The following is a 17869-nucleotide window of genomic DNA, read 5'->3' on the forward strand; positions in this document are numbered from 1 at the left end:
AAAGCTGCCCTTACTTCACAAAAATTCCTTAAATCATCCAGATTTTAACTTCTTTCTGTGGACTGGGTGCTGGGAGAAAGTTAATTATAGAGTGCACAGTTCCAGAAATAACATATATTGTTTTTCTTTCAGATTTTTCTTTTGACACAAGAGTCAATAAACTGATTCTTTCCCTATTGTCAGACTAGACCTTTGATGTTTCCTATCCCCTATGCTGCTCCTCCAACTCCACCAGTCCCTTCGGATCTTCTCCTATCCCTGCTTGTCCCTGCTCTTCCTCTGAAGACTCTGGCCTTTGATGCTCTCTGTTCATCCTAACCCTCCAGTCCTGACCTCCACCTTTCCTTTGCCCTTCCCTTCTAGGTTTTGCATCGCTCTTTCTAGGCAGGAGGTGGCTGGATGGGACTGAGGCGGGCTCATGGCTGTGCAGAGCGAGGGTCCTGGCCGCAGATGTGGGAGACGCCTAGCGGCCTCCTGCATGTGTCTGCCCCCTAGGACAGCAGACATCCTCGGCTGGTCCTGGGTGTGTGGACGGCTCTTAGTTGGGCCAACCGTTCAAAACGTGGCTGGCCCAATTTTCATGTCCCGTGACCGGCGTGTGCACCAAGCGGCCCCAGGCCGGGGAGGGGAACTGGGTGCACGCGGAGCGCCTGTCATTTGCCCCCTGGCCCGACGCAATGCAAGAGACCTGCATGGGGCACGGCCTGGCGTGGGCACCCCCCGAGCGCGGGGCTCCCTGCGCCTAGACCCAGCCCGGCCCCGTCCCTCCGCCAGCCGCCTCGCGGGGCTCCTGCAGCGGCGAGCCCCGCCTCCCGCCACCCGCCTGGCCCTGCCCCGGCGCGGAGCAAGCAGCGGGCGGGGCTGGCTGCTGAGAGGCTGCTCCCGTGAGCCGCAGCCCGGCTGTTACCTGGAGAGGCCGCCGGCGCCGCCCTCGCGGCTTCTATCGCAGCACAAGCCCGGGGCAGCTGGAGAGGAGCCCGGGAGCAGCCCGAGCGCCTGGCAGGTGAGATGCGCGGCCTCCCTCGCCTCTGCCTGGGGGAGCCGGGGAGGGGCTGGCGGTGCCTGCAGACGCCTCCTTTGAGCCGGTTTGGGGCTCCCCCCCCCGCTGGGCCCCCGGCTCCGGGGCATGCGGGAGGGACCCACCGCTATGGGGAGCGGGGCGCGCGGAGCCAGCCCTGGCCCTCGGCTTATTGCTGTCTTCAGCGGGGGCGCAGCTGGAGAGCGCCCATCTTCCGAGCCACAGCGCTGGCTTGCAAGCTTTGTTCAGTTGCAAACGCCTATTTCAGACCCGCTTTGGAAAGCGTTGCCATAGTTTGCGCCCCCTCCCTCCCCCCGCGGTCTGCGAAGGGCAGGTGGATGTGGACAAGCTCCAGAGCTGCGGAGTTAGCCTGCCTACCCGGTGCGTCGCTATGGGGCTAGGTGGGTCTAAGCCAGGCAGATAACCGTAGCTCATCATGTGTGTCACTATAGCTCTGGAGTATAAAGAGTACGGTATGGGGATAGCCTTACCCATGCACCAGATGTGTCCAGAGATGTTTGGCCTATGGTTATAGCCTCTCGAGTTCCTGAATAGTTGTTTGTCTGCTGAGTGGCTCACGGTCTGTATGAAATTTTCCATTCACCTGCTTCCATAGTGTTAGAACAATCGTGTCTGCTTTACCCATTGTGACTCCTTAATATGACCACAAACTCCAAATATTTCAGCCACCAGGGTTAAGACCTGATGTCAATATACAGTGCAGCATAATATGGCTACCTCTTCTATCTATATTCTGTTCCTCATTCTGTCTCCTTTAACCCTGCTCTACAGAAGTGATTTTAATTGTGTTAGAACATATCATGCCAGGGAGTCCCACACTAATGCGCTGTGGAGTGATTGATGTGTGTTTTGTTCAGATTACAGAGAACAAGTGGGGCATTTTATTCTGGTTTGTTAGGTGATGTTTGCAGTTTTTAAATATCACGTTATTTACTTAAGTACAGTAGCATTCTGAAGAAGTGTGTTGTACAGGTGCAATGCATGCAGCTTTTGTGGATTACTTATTGTGACACTAATGCAATTTTTTTCCTAAATAGTTGTTGGATTTTTTTTAACCACAAAGCCCAAGATCGAATAGTTATTTGCTTTTTGATGTTTGTTCTTGCTATGCAGAATCTTAAGAGTATGGATGAGAGGTAAAGGTCTCAAATGACATTGAATGTTGAGGCTGACATCAGTAAGTGTTGTCCTTGTCCCTAGTATGAAAAAGGAATCTCTGATCATTCTTTAAAAAAAAAAAATTAAAAAGTGGTTAGAAAAGGTTTAAGATAAGCTCCATTTTTTTAAAAAAAGAGAGTTACAGTCACCGTGAAATCCTGGAAACCCTTCATATATGCTTAATTTTGCTTGTAGGAGTTAGTCCAGTGAGTAAAGTTACTTACATGTGCAAGTATTTACTGAATTGGACCTATAATCTATAATGTATTGAGTTGGGTACTGTACTTATATTTATAAAATGGACTTTACACCAATATTTATATCCAAAATTCAGAAGGATAACATGTTTTAGCAACAGCTCAAGAGGAAGACAGCTAAGGCTACATATTAAGGCCCCAATCTTCAAAACATGAAAAGATATAACTTTTATTCGCATGAACAGTCACACCAAAATTAATAAGACTACTCATTTGAGTAAAGCCATGCACCATATGGGGCCTTAGATTTGATAAGAGAGAAGCAATTGTGTTGTAACAGACGCAAATAGGAAAACGTATAAATCTCTTCATACTGTAATGTGAACTAATAACTTAAATTAATATAATACCAACAACTATAATAACCTTATTAATCTTTTGTTAGAAATTTATGGGAATAGGGTTAACTAACTGCTGACAGCCATCAAGGCACATGCTGTGGATAATTATTGCTTTATTTCCTCTTAATTCTAATTTTAAAACATATCTAAACAACAAACTGCTGCAGTCAAAAACAAAAGAAACCCCAACAAAACCAAGTATTTGAAGGGGCTTGAGCTTTCTCCCATTGAAAACAAGACACTCATTGATTTCAGAGCATCCAAGCCTGGAGAGAGCTTAATTCAGTCACATGTAACACTGCTAAAGTAGATAAAATCTGTCAAGCAGTTAAGGTCCCAAAGCCACCTTTTACAATCTGAAAATAGACAAGTTACAAAATGTCTGATAAGTAAGCAAATCCATTTACAGTTTATGAGCTTGTTTTATATTTGCAGAAATTTTGGAGGACAATATATTTTTACAGCTAAAACAAGGCATGACTATTTTTTTAATATTTACTTTAACTCTCTGAAAAGAGCTGGTGAACCTAGCTACCCAGAAAAAACTTAACTGCATACAGTTGATACGGAATTAATACACTCACTTATATTTTGTAAACTTTCAATATTGACTTGTTTCTTGTAGACACAGTTCTATTTAATGTGGCCTCAAAGGCCAGATTTTTATCTCGGGGTGATCTGATGCTCCTTAAATCTCTGTAAATACAGTAGAACTTTAGGAACATACACATTCACAATTAGCACCAAAAATTGCTGCCTATTCCTGTTTCTCTGATGCCATTTAAACAGCAGAGTTCTGCAGTGATGTGTTTTTGTTTAGTAATTATTGTTACAAGCCATACTAGGTACACTTACTGTGCTCAGTTATGGTGCTATCAACACAAACTGAACTATATCTTTTAAAGTAAATGAACAAAATACTTTTGATGCATTCTCTGCCTTTTTTGTTCACCTACTCACAGACATGCAATTTTCAGTAATGTGAAATGACCTGGTCAGTGTGAATTAGCAAGGTATGCATGTAGGGTGAAATTCTTTCTTCTGGGGGAATACTGCAACAAAAAATTAAAAATTCTGTGCACAGTATTTTCAAATTCTGCATATTTTATTTGTCAAGATAACACAATCTAATCACACCAGTTTCAATTATTTTTGGTCCTTTATTTCAAAATACGTGTCAGCAAATATTTCTGTAACAATACGGACAACAAAAACGATTCAGGAAATGCTTTTTGACCAATAGATTCCTTACTAGGCATATTAATACAGAACTGAGTAATAATTCATTTAAACTACAATACAGAACTGTATTTCCCACTCCCCTCAAAAGCAATGCAAAGGCTTGGGGGAGTCAGGGGTAATGAAGGACTGAGGAAGAGGGAAGTAATTGCTAGGAGGGAGCTTGGGTGTGAACTTTGAGGGTTGTTGGGTATGAGTGGGAAAAGTATGGAACAGGGTTTTTTGGGAGGTGGGAAGGGATTGTTAGGGAGCTTCCCCCATGCAGACATTGGCTGACCCCCTAGCCTCTCCTTCAGTCTGGCACATCTGTCCCTGTCCCCATGTGTCCTTGTAGCCCTGTCCACGTGTCCCTTCACCCCCCACTCAACACACCCACTCCCCCATCCCCATGTGACCCTGCACCTCCTCCCCTGTCTCAATGTGTCTCTGTGCCCCCACTCAGCCACCCTCATCCGTATGTGGCCCTGCATATCCCTCCCACCTGTGGCCCTGCACTTTCACTGCCATTTAGCTCCTGACCCAGTCTGTCCTCTCCCCCTAGCCCTTATGAGCCCCTATCTGACCCCCCAGCCCTACGCTGTCTTTCTCCCCATAGACCCTGTCTCCTGACCTGGCCCAATGGGCACTGTGAAGAAGGCAGGCTCTCTCTCTTCCCTAGCTGGCCAGGAGCTGCTGCTCTGTTCTATCTGGTGGGCAAAGGCAGAACTGCAGCAACTTTCCAGCAGAAGCTTTTTTCTGCCCCCAAACTTAAAAATATGCATGGCTCATTAATTATGCACGCACAGTGGTGCAGAATACCCCCAAGAGTAAATTCTCCTCCTGTGTAATGGGTCAACACATCCTTTAAGTCAGCGGTTTTCAAACCTTTTGAGCTGAGTCCCCTGTTTGAGTTATAAGTTTTGGCTGTGCCTCCTCTCCCTCCCCCAGACAAAAATAGGCACATGCAAACAGGGGTGCTGGAACAATTTGTATAGTGGGGGTACTACGAGCCATTGAACCAAACTGTAAACCCTGTACATGATGGAAACCAGGGGATGTGGCAGCATCCCTAGTTCCAGAACCTATGCATGCAAAAGTATGCTTGATAACCTATTCATAAACCCAACAGAGAACACAACACAACATTAATTAAATTACCTACACCTGTAAGTTTCAAACACATAGATGCTGGTGTCAATATACAGTGCAGCATAATATGGCTACCTCCTCTATCTATATTCTGTTCCTCATTCTGCCTCCTTTAACCCTGCTCTACAGAAGTGATTTAAATTGTGTATTCTGTCTGAATATGCAGCATGTAATACATACCATGCCTAAAGTCCTGTGCTTTGTCCACAAGACCACTCTCCTCTTAGCCATTTTATGCACAAATAAGATTTCTTTTACTGCAGATCCCCCCCCACCCCACCCCAATATAGTCACAGCATAAATGAGAGCCCTGCAAATCCATGGATATCTGCTTAATATCCACGGATAGTCAATCAGATGCGGATAGTCAGTCACATGCGGCACCTGTCCCACGGCATGTGGCCCAGGCAGCATGGGGGATGCAGCGCACTCGGGGCCGGAAGCCAGCAGCCAGTGGCTGGGGCTGGGCAGCAGGCTGGAGTCAGGGCTGTCCAGCACCTGCTTGCCGTGCTGCTTCTTGTCCAGCAGTTCGGGCCCCTCAGGCAGTGCCAGTGTTCTGACCATGGCCTGGCCCGGCAGCACTGGCCATGCTCCTGGCCCGCTGGCTCCTGGGCAGCAGGGCCCACCCCCAGCGATTGGTGCGGGCGGGGCCCTGGGGCCCCACCCTTCTGCCCTGCCATGATGCAGTAGTGCTGCTGCCATCACTCGTGAGCTTCCAGGAGCAGCACGTGATGTGATGCCCCTTCCCTCCAGCCCCTGTGCTGCCCCTTCACCTCAAGACCCCGCCCCTGCACTGCCCCTTAGCTCCAGTCTCTGCCCTTGCGCCGCCTCTTCCCTGCAAGATCCTCCCTGCTCACTCATCTCTGTCCTCTTCCCCCGCTTGTGAAACAGCTTGCTGCTACAGTTGCGGATACATGTAAAATGCGGCTAGCGGATCGCAAGTCGGATGCATGTTGATTCTGGCAGACGCGGATCCGCATTTTTGTATCCGCACAGGGCTCTAAGCATAACATTGCATATTTTTTCAATTTTTAAAACCTTCCAGTGCCTCAAGTTGTGAACCATTATCTCTTTGTGACTTGCATATCGGATTCTCTTCTTTGTTCCAGCCCTGCTGCTGAATGAATCTTGCTTTTATTAGGTGTATTTTGGGTCATCAGTTTCCTCTTCTGCAGGATATGATGGTCATGTATCTTTAATAATTTGTACATACAAGTACTGTCAAGACACTGCCAGACTTGTAAAAGAGATTGGCATCTCAGATTACGTAATATACACACTAATGTTAAAGATTTCTACTCTAGGTATATGTAAAATGTTATTTGAATTATTACAAAGTCCACAATTAACTTCCCTATCTCAACAAAGCTGAACCCGTTTTCTCTCCACCAGCACAGAAATGCCCAAGACAACATGTGGTGCACCTTGAATGTCAGCCTACTTAGGCTTTCCTGTCAGGGAAGAAGCAAATTCCAATGCTGAGGACCTTCACTGGGGAAGAAAAAAAAACAAAAAAACCCAAACCCTGTCTTCAGTTTCCTCCCACTGAAGACTATTAACAGACAACATAGGTGATCTCAGCTGTGATCTGTAAGGTGGCCAGTAACAAACCTTTTCTAGTTAGAGAAGTTGTAGCACAGCATACTGTTGGTGCTATATAAATAGCCATTGGTGTAAACAATTTCTGATGGTTGAAGTGTGTACTCCTTTAAGTTCTGTAATATCTCTGGCCCTAGCAGAGGCTATTTTTTTCTTGTTCTCAAGGCAAGATTTGGAGGGTCTTATTTATGAAACTTGGCTGGCTGTTATAGGATGATTGGGGAGGGGGATCCAAAACTTCATTTCATCCCATTCCTTTAAGACTTTTGTTTTGTCTTAGGATGGGAGGCACTGAAGGATTTTATGTATTGGTGAGTGACTTGAGTATTGCTCTTAGCAAGCATTAAAGATGTAAATGTAGAGTTCTTTAAAGATTAAAAAACCCTTTTGCAGGGCACTTTAATGGAAATAAAAACAGTGATTAACACCAGGGAAATCAAGGACCAAAGAGTCCAATAGTGGATTATGTAGGATGGAATAATGAGCAAGTGTGTGTAAACCAACTATGTGCTCCTTCACTAGACCTTTTAGGCAGTGCTAAAACAAACTGAGTCAAGTTGTGTTAATAAATCCTAAGTCAGTGAAGACAGGGACAATCTGTCATGTTATTGTTAACCACAATCAGCTGACACAATATTAACTTAGTTTCCATAGGGTTTTACCAATGACAAGCTAACATGTACACACACAACTTGTCTACATTGACTGCTAAGTCGTAACTCCCATGTTAAAATTCCTCCTCCTCCATGTCATGTTCTATTACTACCTAACTTTCTAGTAAAGATGAGCCCATATGATCTCAGCTAAGACAAACCAAGGAAAATTGTTTGAAAATCCATCATACTGATTGTTTTGGTGTTACTTTGAGAGATGTTGGAGGATGTCCGTGAAGAGATTGTGTAGCTGTAGGAAATGTAGAGACCACTTTGGGCTTTCATGTTAGGCTTTGTGGGGGAACACCTTGATGTATTGTAACATTTTGTATTTTTAAAATTAATATTTGATAAAGAATCAATCCAACCAAACTATAATACTTCTCCATTGTGATGAATCAGAACACAGTTGGTGCAGAACCACCACTTATTTTTAATATTTCCTTGTAGCACAGCAGTGCTCTGTTATACTCCTTAAAGAAATAGGTCTATAGACAGAAATAGCTTGTGTGGAGATTATGAATTTTGAGTTTCCACTGTTCAGGAAATGTTAAATAAATCTACTGGCCAGATACCTGCTTTGTATATCAAAATCACTTAACCCCAAAACCCTAGCCAACCTGCCTTTTTCATATTAAATCTAAAGATCTTTTAATATATGACACTATGGGGAGAATTTTTTGGTTTCACTGAGACAAAGCTGCAGGGCGCTTTGTCAAGACACAATTAAAACAGTGCAAAGACTGAGTATTCATTCAGTTCAGTAAACAGTAGTTAAATGTCAAGACAGACTTTTATTCTGACCCAGCTTTCCCACACTTGTCTAGTTTTTCTGTAGACTGTTTCCTAGTTACTGAAATGCTGCATTTTCACTGTAAGACTGTTGTTTTTGCAATCTGAAGACAAAGGACCAGTCGTAGGCAAAAAACACTTGCATGCAATCTTACTTTCCTAGAAATAAGAGTCAGATTGGCTAAACAGGAAGGCATTGCAAAGTATTAATATCTAAGTATTTGTAATTCTAATACACTAGATAAATATTTCCAAGTAAAATTGAGGAACAACCCCTATAAAAGCATCCACTATCAAGACCTGTGTTCACATAGATTATAACTTTGTGAAACTTGTAATGGAAATTTCTTTGCTTGGTGTCTACATTCTTTAAAATAGCTTGAGTAAAAACGGTTCAGTGATGCTTGAAATTGGAGAGGCTGAAAATACACTTTTTCCATTTGAATTTTTTTGTTTTTGAATAGTGAAAATGGCTGACCTTTGAGATCTGAAGTTAGGTATGGAAGTAATTCTTGCAGAGAAGCAATCTGTGGCCTTATTCTGGACAAAATTGACTGTGACTTGATCAAGTTAAGGGCGTTTGGAAATCATGTCCTTAGTACACATGGTTGACTTTTTGGGGGACGCTAAACCAAGACCATACATGTAAGCATTATAAAAACATAGCTTATTTAGCTCGTAGTTCCTAAACTGGCTCCAAATCATCCTGGTCAAATTTCCAGATGTCTTGGAGGAAGTCATCATGCTCTAAGTCTATCTATTACTTTGGCCTTCCATTAGCAAAATAGTGTCTCATTGTCTCTAATGCAGACCTCTGTGAGGTAGAGAAGTATTCTTTTCATTTTAGAGACTGGAGAATGGAGGCACAGAGATATAGGCCCTGGCTACACTAGAAGGGATTTGCCAGATAACTGTTCTGGCAAGCCGTGTCGGGGAGATGCAGCTTATACCACCAAAAGTTTTCCAGTTCCCAAATGAAATAAGCTGTAAGAGCAAGAGCACTGTTTTGCTGGTATAATTGTGTCTATACTACTTGGACTTTTCCTGGCATATCTATGTCTTTTAGGGGTGTGATTAATTTATTTTTTCTCTCCACACTGCAAACAGACATAGCTATTACAGCAAAATTTAAGTGTAGACCAGGCCCAAGTGACTTGCCCAAGGCCATACAGGAAGCCTGAGCAGAGCAGGGAGTTGAACATGGGCCTCCCAAGTACCAGGCCAGAGCCCCAAACCTTGGACCATCTTTCCTGCTGTGGCTGCTTTTCCTTATGTAAGAGTCCTGTTGGCCTAGGACATGAGTTCACACTATGGAAAAGTTTGAGGACTACTTCTTGAAATGCTCATGGACTACCTCCTCTGAAAACACCATCCCACCTCACTTCATTCCTGTAGCAACTCTAGCACAAAGTGAATACCTACTTTTAAAAAAAGTGTTTCTTTCCCAAGAACTAAGCCCTCTCCCCTCATTTCCTCCATTTCATTTCCCTTTTTCTCTGGCCTTAGACCTTGTCTCTGCTGCCTCCTCTTCTGAAATCTTTGAAGAACAGAATTTAATCTTAAAATTAAATTGCAGATACACAATAAAAATTGCCTCAACTAGTTTTGAGAGTGTCTAGTGCATTCTGAAAAACCCTTCCTTTATCACTGGGTCAATAAACTTTGTTTGCACCAACTTAAATTTTTATATCAAAGACTTAAAATAATGACACACTTATAACTAGATGACCATAAAATGTGGTAAGAGCCATTACTTACACCTTAGTCAGAGGAAAACGTGGTATTGGTTAGTTGTTTGAGCAAACGGCTCACATGTAGGTGCAGTTGTGTTATGGAATTTAATAATGCATTTTTCCTTAAAGTGCATTTGGGAATAAAGTTCTCCATGGGGGAAAAAAATTACAAAAAAGACATTTTTTTGGCAACCTACACTTGGGACTTTTGGAAAGGACGTAATTGGGAATGTAACTATCCTCTGTATCCATAGGTGAAGGTTTTCATGAATACCATCTCACAAAGCCGCCCATGCAATATACAGGGCCGGCTCTACAGTTTTCGCCGCCCCGAGCAGTACACCGAATTGCCACCATGGGTGGCGGGGGCAGTCCGTGTGCCCTTAGGGCAGCAGGCATGTTTCCGCGGAGGCGGCAATTCGGCGGCGGCTTCTATGTTTAGCTGAAGCCGCTGCGGACAGCTACACATAGAAGCTGCCACCGAATTGCCGCTGCCGCGGAAACGCGCCTTCCGCCCTAAGGACACAGGGACTATCCCTGCCATCCACGGCGGCAATTCGGCACGCTGTGTGGGGCAAAACAACAGGGTCTGCCGCCCCTTGCACATTGCCGCCCCAAGCACCAGCTTGGAATGCTGGTGCCTGGAGCCAGCCCTGGCAATATATATCCATTTTGGTGATCTCACATATCTATATAGTGAATTCAGAGGTTTCCAAAAACTCATTCTTTGCTACATATTGTGTAGCAATCCTGAAACTAAATAAAGTATTTCTTCCTAGTGTAAGGCTCTGGCAAATAGGGCTAATGAGATCCTTGAATGTATAAGACTAGATTGAATGCATCTAACTTTAAAAATATTTACATAAGTCAGCAGGGTCTGATGAAATGCACCCTCAGGTGCTTAAGGAACTAGCTGAAATAATCTTTGAACTGTTAGCAATTATCCCCCATGGGTTCTCAAAGATGGGTGCAGACAAACATAGTACCTATCTTTAAAAAGGGGAAGAAAGAGGAGCTTGGAATTAGACCAGTCAGCCTAACTTTGATACTGAGAAAGACATTTGAGCAAATTATTAAACAATTCATTTTTAAGCACCTAGAGGATAAAAGGTTTATAAGTAATAGACGTGGGATTTGTCTAGCACAAATCATGCCAAACCAATTTAACTTCCTTATTTGACAGGTTGCTGGCCTAGTGGAAGGGGGAAGCTGTAGATGTGATGATCTTGATTTTAATAAGGTTTTGACACAGATGCACATGACACTCTAGGGAAGTGTGGTCTGGATGAAATTACTATAAGGTGGATGCAAAACCAGTTGAAAAACTGTACTCAACAAGCAATGATTTACGGTCAGACGGAGGGGACGTATCTGGTGGGGGCCTGCAAGAGCATGTCTTGGGTCTGGGACTACAGTATTCAATATTTTTGTTTAATGACCTGGATAACAGAATGGAGAGTATGCTCATAAAATTTGTGGATGACACCAAGCTGGGAGGGGTTCCAACCACTTGGAGGACAGGATTAGAATTCAGACAATCTGGATGAATTGGAGAACTGGTCTGAAATCAGCAAGATGAAATTCAGTAAAGACAAGTGCAAAGCACTGCACCAAGGAAGGAAAAATCAAATGCACAACTACAAAACAGGGAATAACTATCAAGGAGGCAGTACTGCTGAAAAGGATCTAGAGGTTTTAGTGGATAACAAATTGAATGAGTCAGCAATAAGACGGACGCATACCCAAGGACATGCTATATGGGGAGCTATCAGAGGGAACAACAGGACGTCCCAAGCTTCACTATAAAGACACATGCAAGTGAGATTATGAAGGAATTTGGAATTGATCCTGACCAATGGGAAATCTTGGCAAGTGATCGTAACAAGTGGCACCATTGTCTCAATCAGGGTATCAAAGTCCATGACAGAAGCTGGCTACTATAGCTTGAAGAGAAAAGAGCCCATAGGAAGCAAGCAGCTCCCAACCAATGTACATACATTTGCAATAACTGCCAAAGATCATGCAAATCTCAGATTGGACTACTCAGTCACATTGCAAACCATCTACATCATAGGCCGCAATTCCCACTGTCTCTCGCAGATGAAAGGATTCTAACAAGCCAAGTCAGCAATGTGATGAAACTGCGAAAAAGACCAATATTCTAGGGTGTATTAACAGGAGTATTGTGTGTAAGACACTGAAAGTAATTTTCCCAGTCTGCTCAGCATTGGTGAGCCCTCAGCTGGAGTCCAATTCTGGGCAACACACTAAGGCCTAGTCTACACTAGGGGGGGTGTCGAACTAAGGTACACAAGTTCAGCTATGCGAATAGCGTAGCTGAACTCGAACTACCTTAGTTTGAACTACTCACCCGTCCAGACGCCACGGGATCGAAGTCCGCAGCTCCCCCGTCGACTCCGCCACCGCCGTTTGCGGTGGTGGAGTTCCGGAGTCGACGGGAGCGCGTTCGGAGTTCGAACTATCGCGTCTAGAGACGCGATAGTTCGAACTCCAAGAAGTCGAACTCTACGCGTCGACCCGGCAGGTAAGTATAGACCTACCCTAAGAAAGATGTGGACATATTGGAGAGTCCAGAGGAGAAAAACAAAAATGATAAAAGGTTTAGAAAACCTGACCCCTGAGGAAAAGTTTAAAAAAAAACAACTGGGCATGTTTAGTCTTGAGAAAAGAAGATTGGCGGGGAGGGGACAACCTGAGAAGTCTTCAAATATGTTAAGGGCTGTTACAAAGAGGACTGTAATCAATTGTTCTCTCTGTCCAGTGGAGGTAGGAGAAGTAATGGGCTTAATCTACAACAGGGGTCGGCAACATTTGGCCCGCAGCCCACCAGGGTAAGCCCCCTGGTGGGCCGAGCCAGTTTGTTTACCTGCCACATCCGCAGGTTCGGCCAATCGCAGCTCCCACTAGCTGTCGTTTGCCGCTCCAGGCCAATGGGGGCTGCGGGAAGCAGTGGCCAGCACATCCCTCAGCCCGCGCTGCTTCCCGCAGCCCCCATTGGCCCGGGACGGCAAACCGCAGCAGGTGGGAGCTGCAATCACTGAACCTGCAGACACAGCAGGTAAACAAACCGGCCCAGCCCTCCAGGGGGCTTACCCTGGCGAGCCGCATGCCAAAGGTTGCCAATCCCTGATCTACAGCAAGGGAGATTTGGGTTAGCTATTAAGAAAAGCTTTCTAACAATAAAGATAGGTAAGCACTGGAATAGGCTTCCAAGAGCCTCATTGGAGGTTAAGAATAGGTTAGACAAACACCTCTGGCACTGGGGGGACCAATAGCAATACATTGCCTCATTTCTAGTGCCCAAATTTTAAAAAAGATGTTGAAAAACTGGAGAGGGTGCAGAAAATATCCACCAAAATTATCCAAGGGGTGAAAAAAAATAGGAGAGCATCAGAGAGCTTGATCTATTTAGCTTATCAAAAAGATTGAGAGGTTACTTGATTAGTGCATAAATATCTCCATGAGGAGAAAATATCAGGTACTAAAGGACTCATTAATCTAGCAGAGAAAGGCATAACAAGAACAAGTGGCTGGAAGCTGAAGCTAGACAAATTCAGAGTAGAAATAATGCACAAATACTTTAACAGTGAGGTGATAAATGTTGGAACAAACTGCCAAGGGGAAGAAATTCTCCATTGCTTGATGTTTTCATGTCAAGACTTCATGCCTTTCTGGGAAGTATGCTTTAGTCAAGTTACAGGGGTAACTGGGTGAAGTTAATTGCCTGAGATCTATGGGAGGTCAGAATAGATGATCTAATGATACAATCTGGCCTTGAAATCTCTCTTTTAAAACTCATAGGTAATTTAAGTCTCTCATTCCATTTTTAGGAGTCTTTACCTCTGTCCCAATATCAAATATAGTTGTCCATTTAAAAAAAAATGGAGATGTCTCCTTCTCCATTCACCTTTCCTCTCCATTCACCCTTCTACTTCAGTTAAAGAAATTTTGGCACTTAAAATGGGAAATACATGGAAGATATTTCAGTGTCTTTGGCTTTTTAAAATATGAAAATAAAGGGGTGTATGCATGTATACACAGTGTTGATGAGTCCAGAGATTCTGTACAATGGAGTGAGCCTATTAAAGATGCAATATCCTGCAGGATATTGCAATCTATCCTTTATGTCTGCAGTGCTGTGACAGCACTGGTTATAAAAACCAAAACCAGGAACAGCACATGCATCACTTAGATTTATTTAGATGACTGTAGTGTCTCACCTGTGTCACTACCCTCCTCTGCACAGGCTCAGTGAACAATAATGGCTGCTGTGTTCCCCATATTTCGCTTTGAGAACTTAATCCTATGTGGATAAATAACATGAGAGAGTCTAATGAGAACTTAATATCCTTCTTAATATAACTTAGAATTTGTAAGGCACTCATATAATGGAAATGAAGCCAGTGCAAATATCTACATAAATCAAAGATTGTGGACTCTGATAGATGTAAAATCTCAACTTTAAAATGTAAAATCTCTAGATTTGTAATCCATATCTGCCTTGACATAGTTTTAGGTAAAAAATATGGCACAGGCTGATTCAAAAACTTGATCCTGTTGTTAAGACTCTCGTGGCTTCTAAAACTCTAATATAGGTCATAGCTGATGTTTCACAGTGGGACATCCAGTGTGTTGTGTAGGGCTCTAAGACATTCTGTTCTATATCTTCTTTCTGCAGCAAAGTATTACACAGATTAGCTCCTAATGGTGACTTTGTCAAACTGAGTTTAATTCTGCGATCTTTAAATGAAATTTATCACAATGAGAGATTATATTGGAAAAAAAAGGAACACGTTAAATCAAAGGTTCTTCATATTGTACAGGCACACATTAAGTAGACTGCCGTGGTAACCAGAAGACAGCTAAAGAAATACAAAGGTAACAGCATATAAAGCCAAGTTCCCTTTATACTTAATTTTTATCAAACTCCACTTGATGAGTGAAATCAGTCAAATAATATTCATTACTTGTGAGTTGTCACTTCAGATATCACTGCAGAATTGGATTGTTTTCTGATTTTCATACTGTCTCTTCTGATCTACATCAGACCAGTGTATTATCAATCTTTCACAAATAACCTACCTGGAACTACTTAACTGCTCACACAAAGAATGTGGGGAAATTAAAACTTTCTGGTACAGGGCCAGACCTACAGCTGTTGTCCATCTGTGTACTTCCATTGTTATGAATAATTTACACTGGCTGAAGATAAGGATTTTTAACCTTAAATTGGCAGTAGGTACCTCTGTTTAACTCTTAATGGTGTGATGTCTATTTCACAATATTGAAAGCCAGCAGTTACCTATGTTTAATGAACAAAAGCCATTGACTGCTATCACATCTGCCTATACTGGTTTCCAAGAATTGCTGCATCTAAGCACTGTGTTTCGGAGAAACATGTTAGAACAGTGCCAGTGATCATGTAGTGCAAGTTTAAGTTAGCACAGTCATGGAGAGTTTCTTTGGTTAAATAGAAGTGTCCACACCGGAGCACTATACAGTTTACGTATGAATAGTATATGTACGAGAATATGGGTTTGTGCGCTAGAAAATGTTGAAGTAACACAAAATATGCCTCTGTAGTTGTGACAATATAGCAAGAGACATTCTTCTAAGTGTATTTACAGTAGCTCATGCTATGTGCTAGTCTTTCCAAAGACTTAAGAACAATCCCTGTTCAGAGGACCATCTAAGGATGACAAGTACAGGTTAGGGAAGGAGGGACAATAGATAACTGTATATACAAGCCAACTGAATTCAGTACAGACAGTATGACAGAAGCGGGTCTTTAAGTCTTAAATATGAATAGAGTAGAGACCTTGAAGATGAGCTCCGGGAGGACATAATATGCATGGAAGAAGGCATGGAGGTGATTGTGAGAATCTGATAAAACTGAGGAGGCTGAGGGCACTGGTGGAAAGACGGGGGAGGTTCATCGCAGAACTTAACTAGAGATAAACAGTATGTAGAGCTTTGAAGGTTGTGAGAAGCTGAATTATGATATCACATGATAAGTCAATGGAGGCATTCAGAGAAGGTTGTTATGTGATCAGCCAGATGGGCAAAGAAGTTGGAGTTTAGCAGCAGCATTCTGAACAAACTGAAGGGGGCAGAAATTGAAGTGTCAGTGATGCATGTTTGAATGAGGCAAAACTCCTACCCAACAAACTGTATGTGCTCCCATCCATATATGTATGCATAGAACAAGAGTTTAGTGTCAGGCTCTTAAGTATATTTATAGAAGAAAAAAGTAAGGAGAATATTAATCAGTTTTGCCAGCCAGATTGCCAGTATATGAAGTGAAGAGCTTTATTTTAGGTTGCAATATTTCTCTGCTGTTTACTTCATACACATATCTGCACTGGGGCAAAGAGAACTCCAGCAGTGGGGAAGATTGTAAGGTAGTTTTAAAAAATCCAGAGCACTAGAGATTCTGTTTTTACTGTCCTGTCAGTTGCAGTGAAGTCTGCTGTGGGAAAGTTATTTCCCATGTTGGACGTTATAATGGACATGCTGGAGCACCGTTAGAGATTGAACCTTTTAAACAAGTGGCTGGATACATATTCAACAAATGTGGTATGTAAAGGTCTCGACGCAAACACTAGCACTCAAAACTTGTGTACTTGGCACACTGGAAGATTGGTTCCAGTAAAATTGGCTGTGATTACAAGGTGTATCATACAACTTACTGTAGAATCAGGAAAATACTATAGATACATTTTAAAAAGGGAATAAGCACTTGCTGAAGTGAATAAAATCAGAACTACAGTATATAGAGCTTAATTTGAGGCTGGTTGAAACTGTATCAGCTTTCAAAGTGTGAGCAAAATAAGTACAGTTTGTCCTTAATGTGCCGAAAACCTCACTGTTGAGAAAATTGCTTATGCTGAAAGGGGCTTCAGCATTTTGCAGAATGTCAAATATCTGCTTTTTTAATGTTGCATGTTATTTAGGTGAGCCAAGCCAATAGGTAGGCTGTAAGTCAGGGATAATATGTGAGGGAGTCCTGTCAGCACTGTAATGCTCCAATACCACCTTTTGTCCCTGTGACCCTAACCTACTAGTGACAATATGACTCATCGTCCAGGAAGAGTTGAATGATCTCTACCCTAAAATCAGGTAATTTTTGGAATCTAGGTTGAATTTGGCAAATAGTTTCCACTGGAAACAAAGGATTTTTTCTTCAATATTTTTGAAATGTTTAATCTTTGTTTCAAAGTCTTTTGCTTAGAAATTTAGTTTAACCAAAAAAACCCCGAGCCCCACCAAAAACTAAAAATGGTTTATTGGTTTTTTTTAAACTCAAAATGAAATCTTTGGGTTTTTTTTTTTATGTTGGTGAAGAAAAAAAAAAACAAAATTGTTTCTGGATTTCAGGTTAGCCACCTAATCAAATAAAAAAAAATCTGTTTGCTCACTTCTATTTATAGTTTTAAAAATGTTTGTTTCAAGTCTTGAATTGCGTGGCATGCATGATGTCTCAGGTTTTCAGATATTATCTAAGTCAATGACCAAAGACAGCACTACAAATTTGAGAGAGTCGTTGCTATAACTTAAGCAATGGTTGTTGGGAACGTTTTGATCATATGCTTTCGACTAAATCTGCTACTTTTCAAGTGATTCCTGCAGACAGAGAAGGGGCAGATCTCGTTTTTATTAATTTGGGAGGTACTCTGACCATAGTTATGAGCTATAGAAGTACCAAAGTAAACAGTTGCATTTTTTCCCAAATGTTTTCACTGTAACACCTTTCTTTTTAGGGAAGCTTGTACTGTTTGTATTGTGTCTTGAATAATTTTCTCTTGAATTTACATGATCAGGGTTCGGCAACCTTTCAGAAGTGGTGTGCCAAGTCTTCATTTATTCACTCTAATTTAAGGTTTCGCATGCCAGTAATACATTTAAATGT

General features: G+C 42.6%; 1 protein-coding gene across 2 annotated transcripts in view; it reads left to right on the forward strand.

Annotated features, from left to right (window-relative positions):
• Positions 1-877: 877 nt before the first annotated feature.
• SCRN1 (secernin 1) overlaps positions 878-17869 on the forward strand; it is a 56600-nt gene continuing 39608 nt past the window's right edge. For both annotated transcript variants that reach the window (XM_045008145.1, XM_045008146.1), the window contains exon 1: positions 878-1003. The gene's annotated coding sequence lies outside the window, so the exon portion shown is untranslated. The remainder of the gene's footprint in view (positions 1004-17869) is intronic.

Source organism: Mauremys mutica, chromosome 2, assembly GCF_020497125.1.
Source record: "Mauremys mutica isolate MM-2020 ecotype Southern chromosome 2, ASM2049712v1, whole genome shotgun sequence".
NCBI lineage: Eukaryota > Metazoa > Chordata > Testudines > Geoemydidae > Mauremys > Mauremys mutica.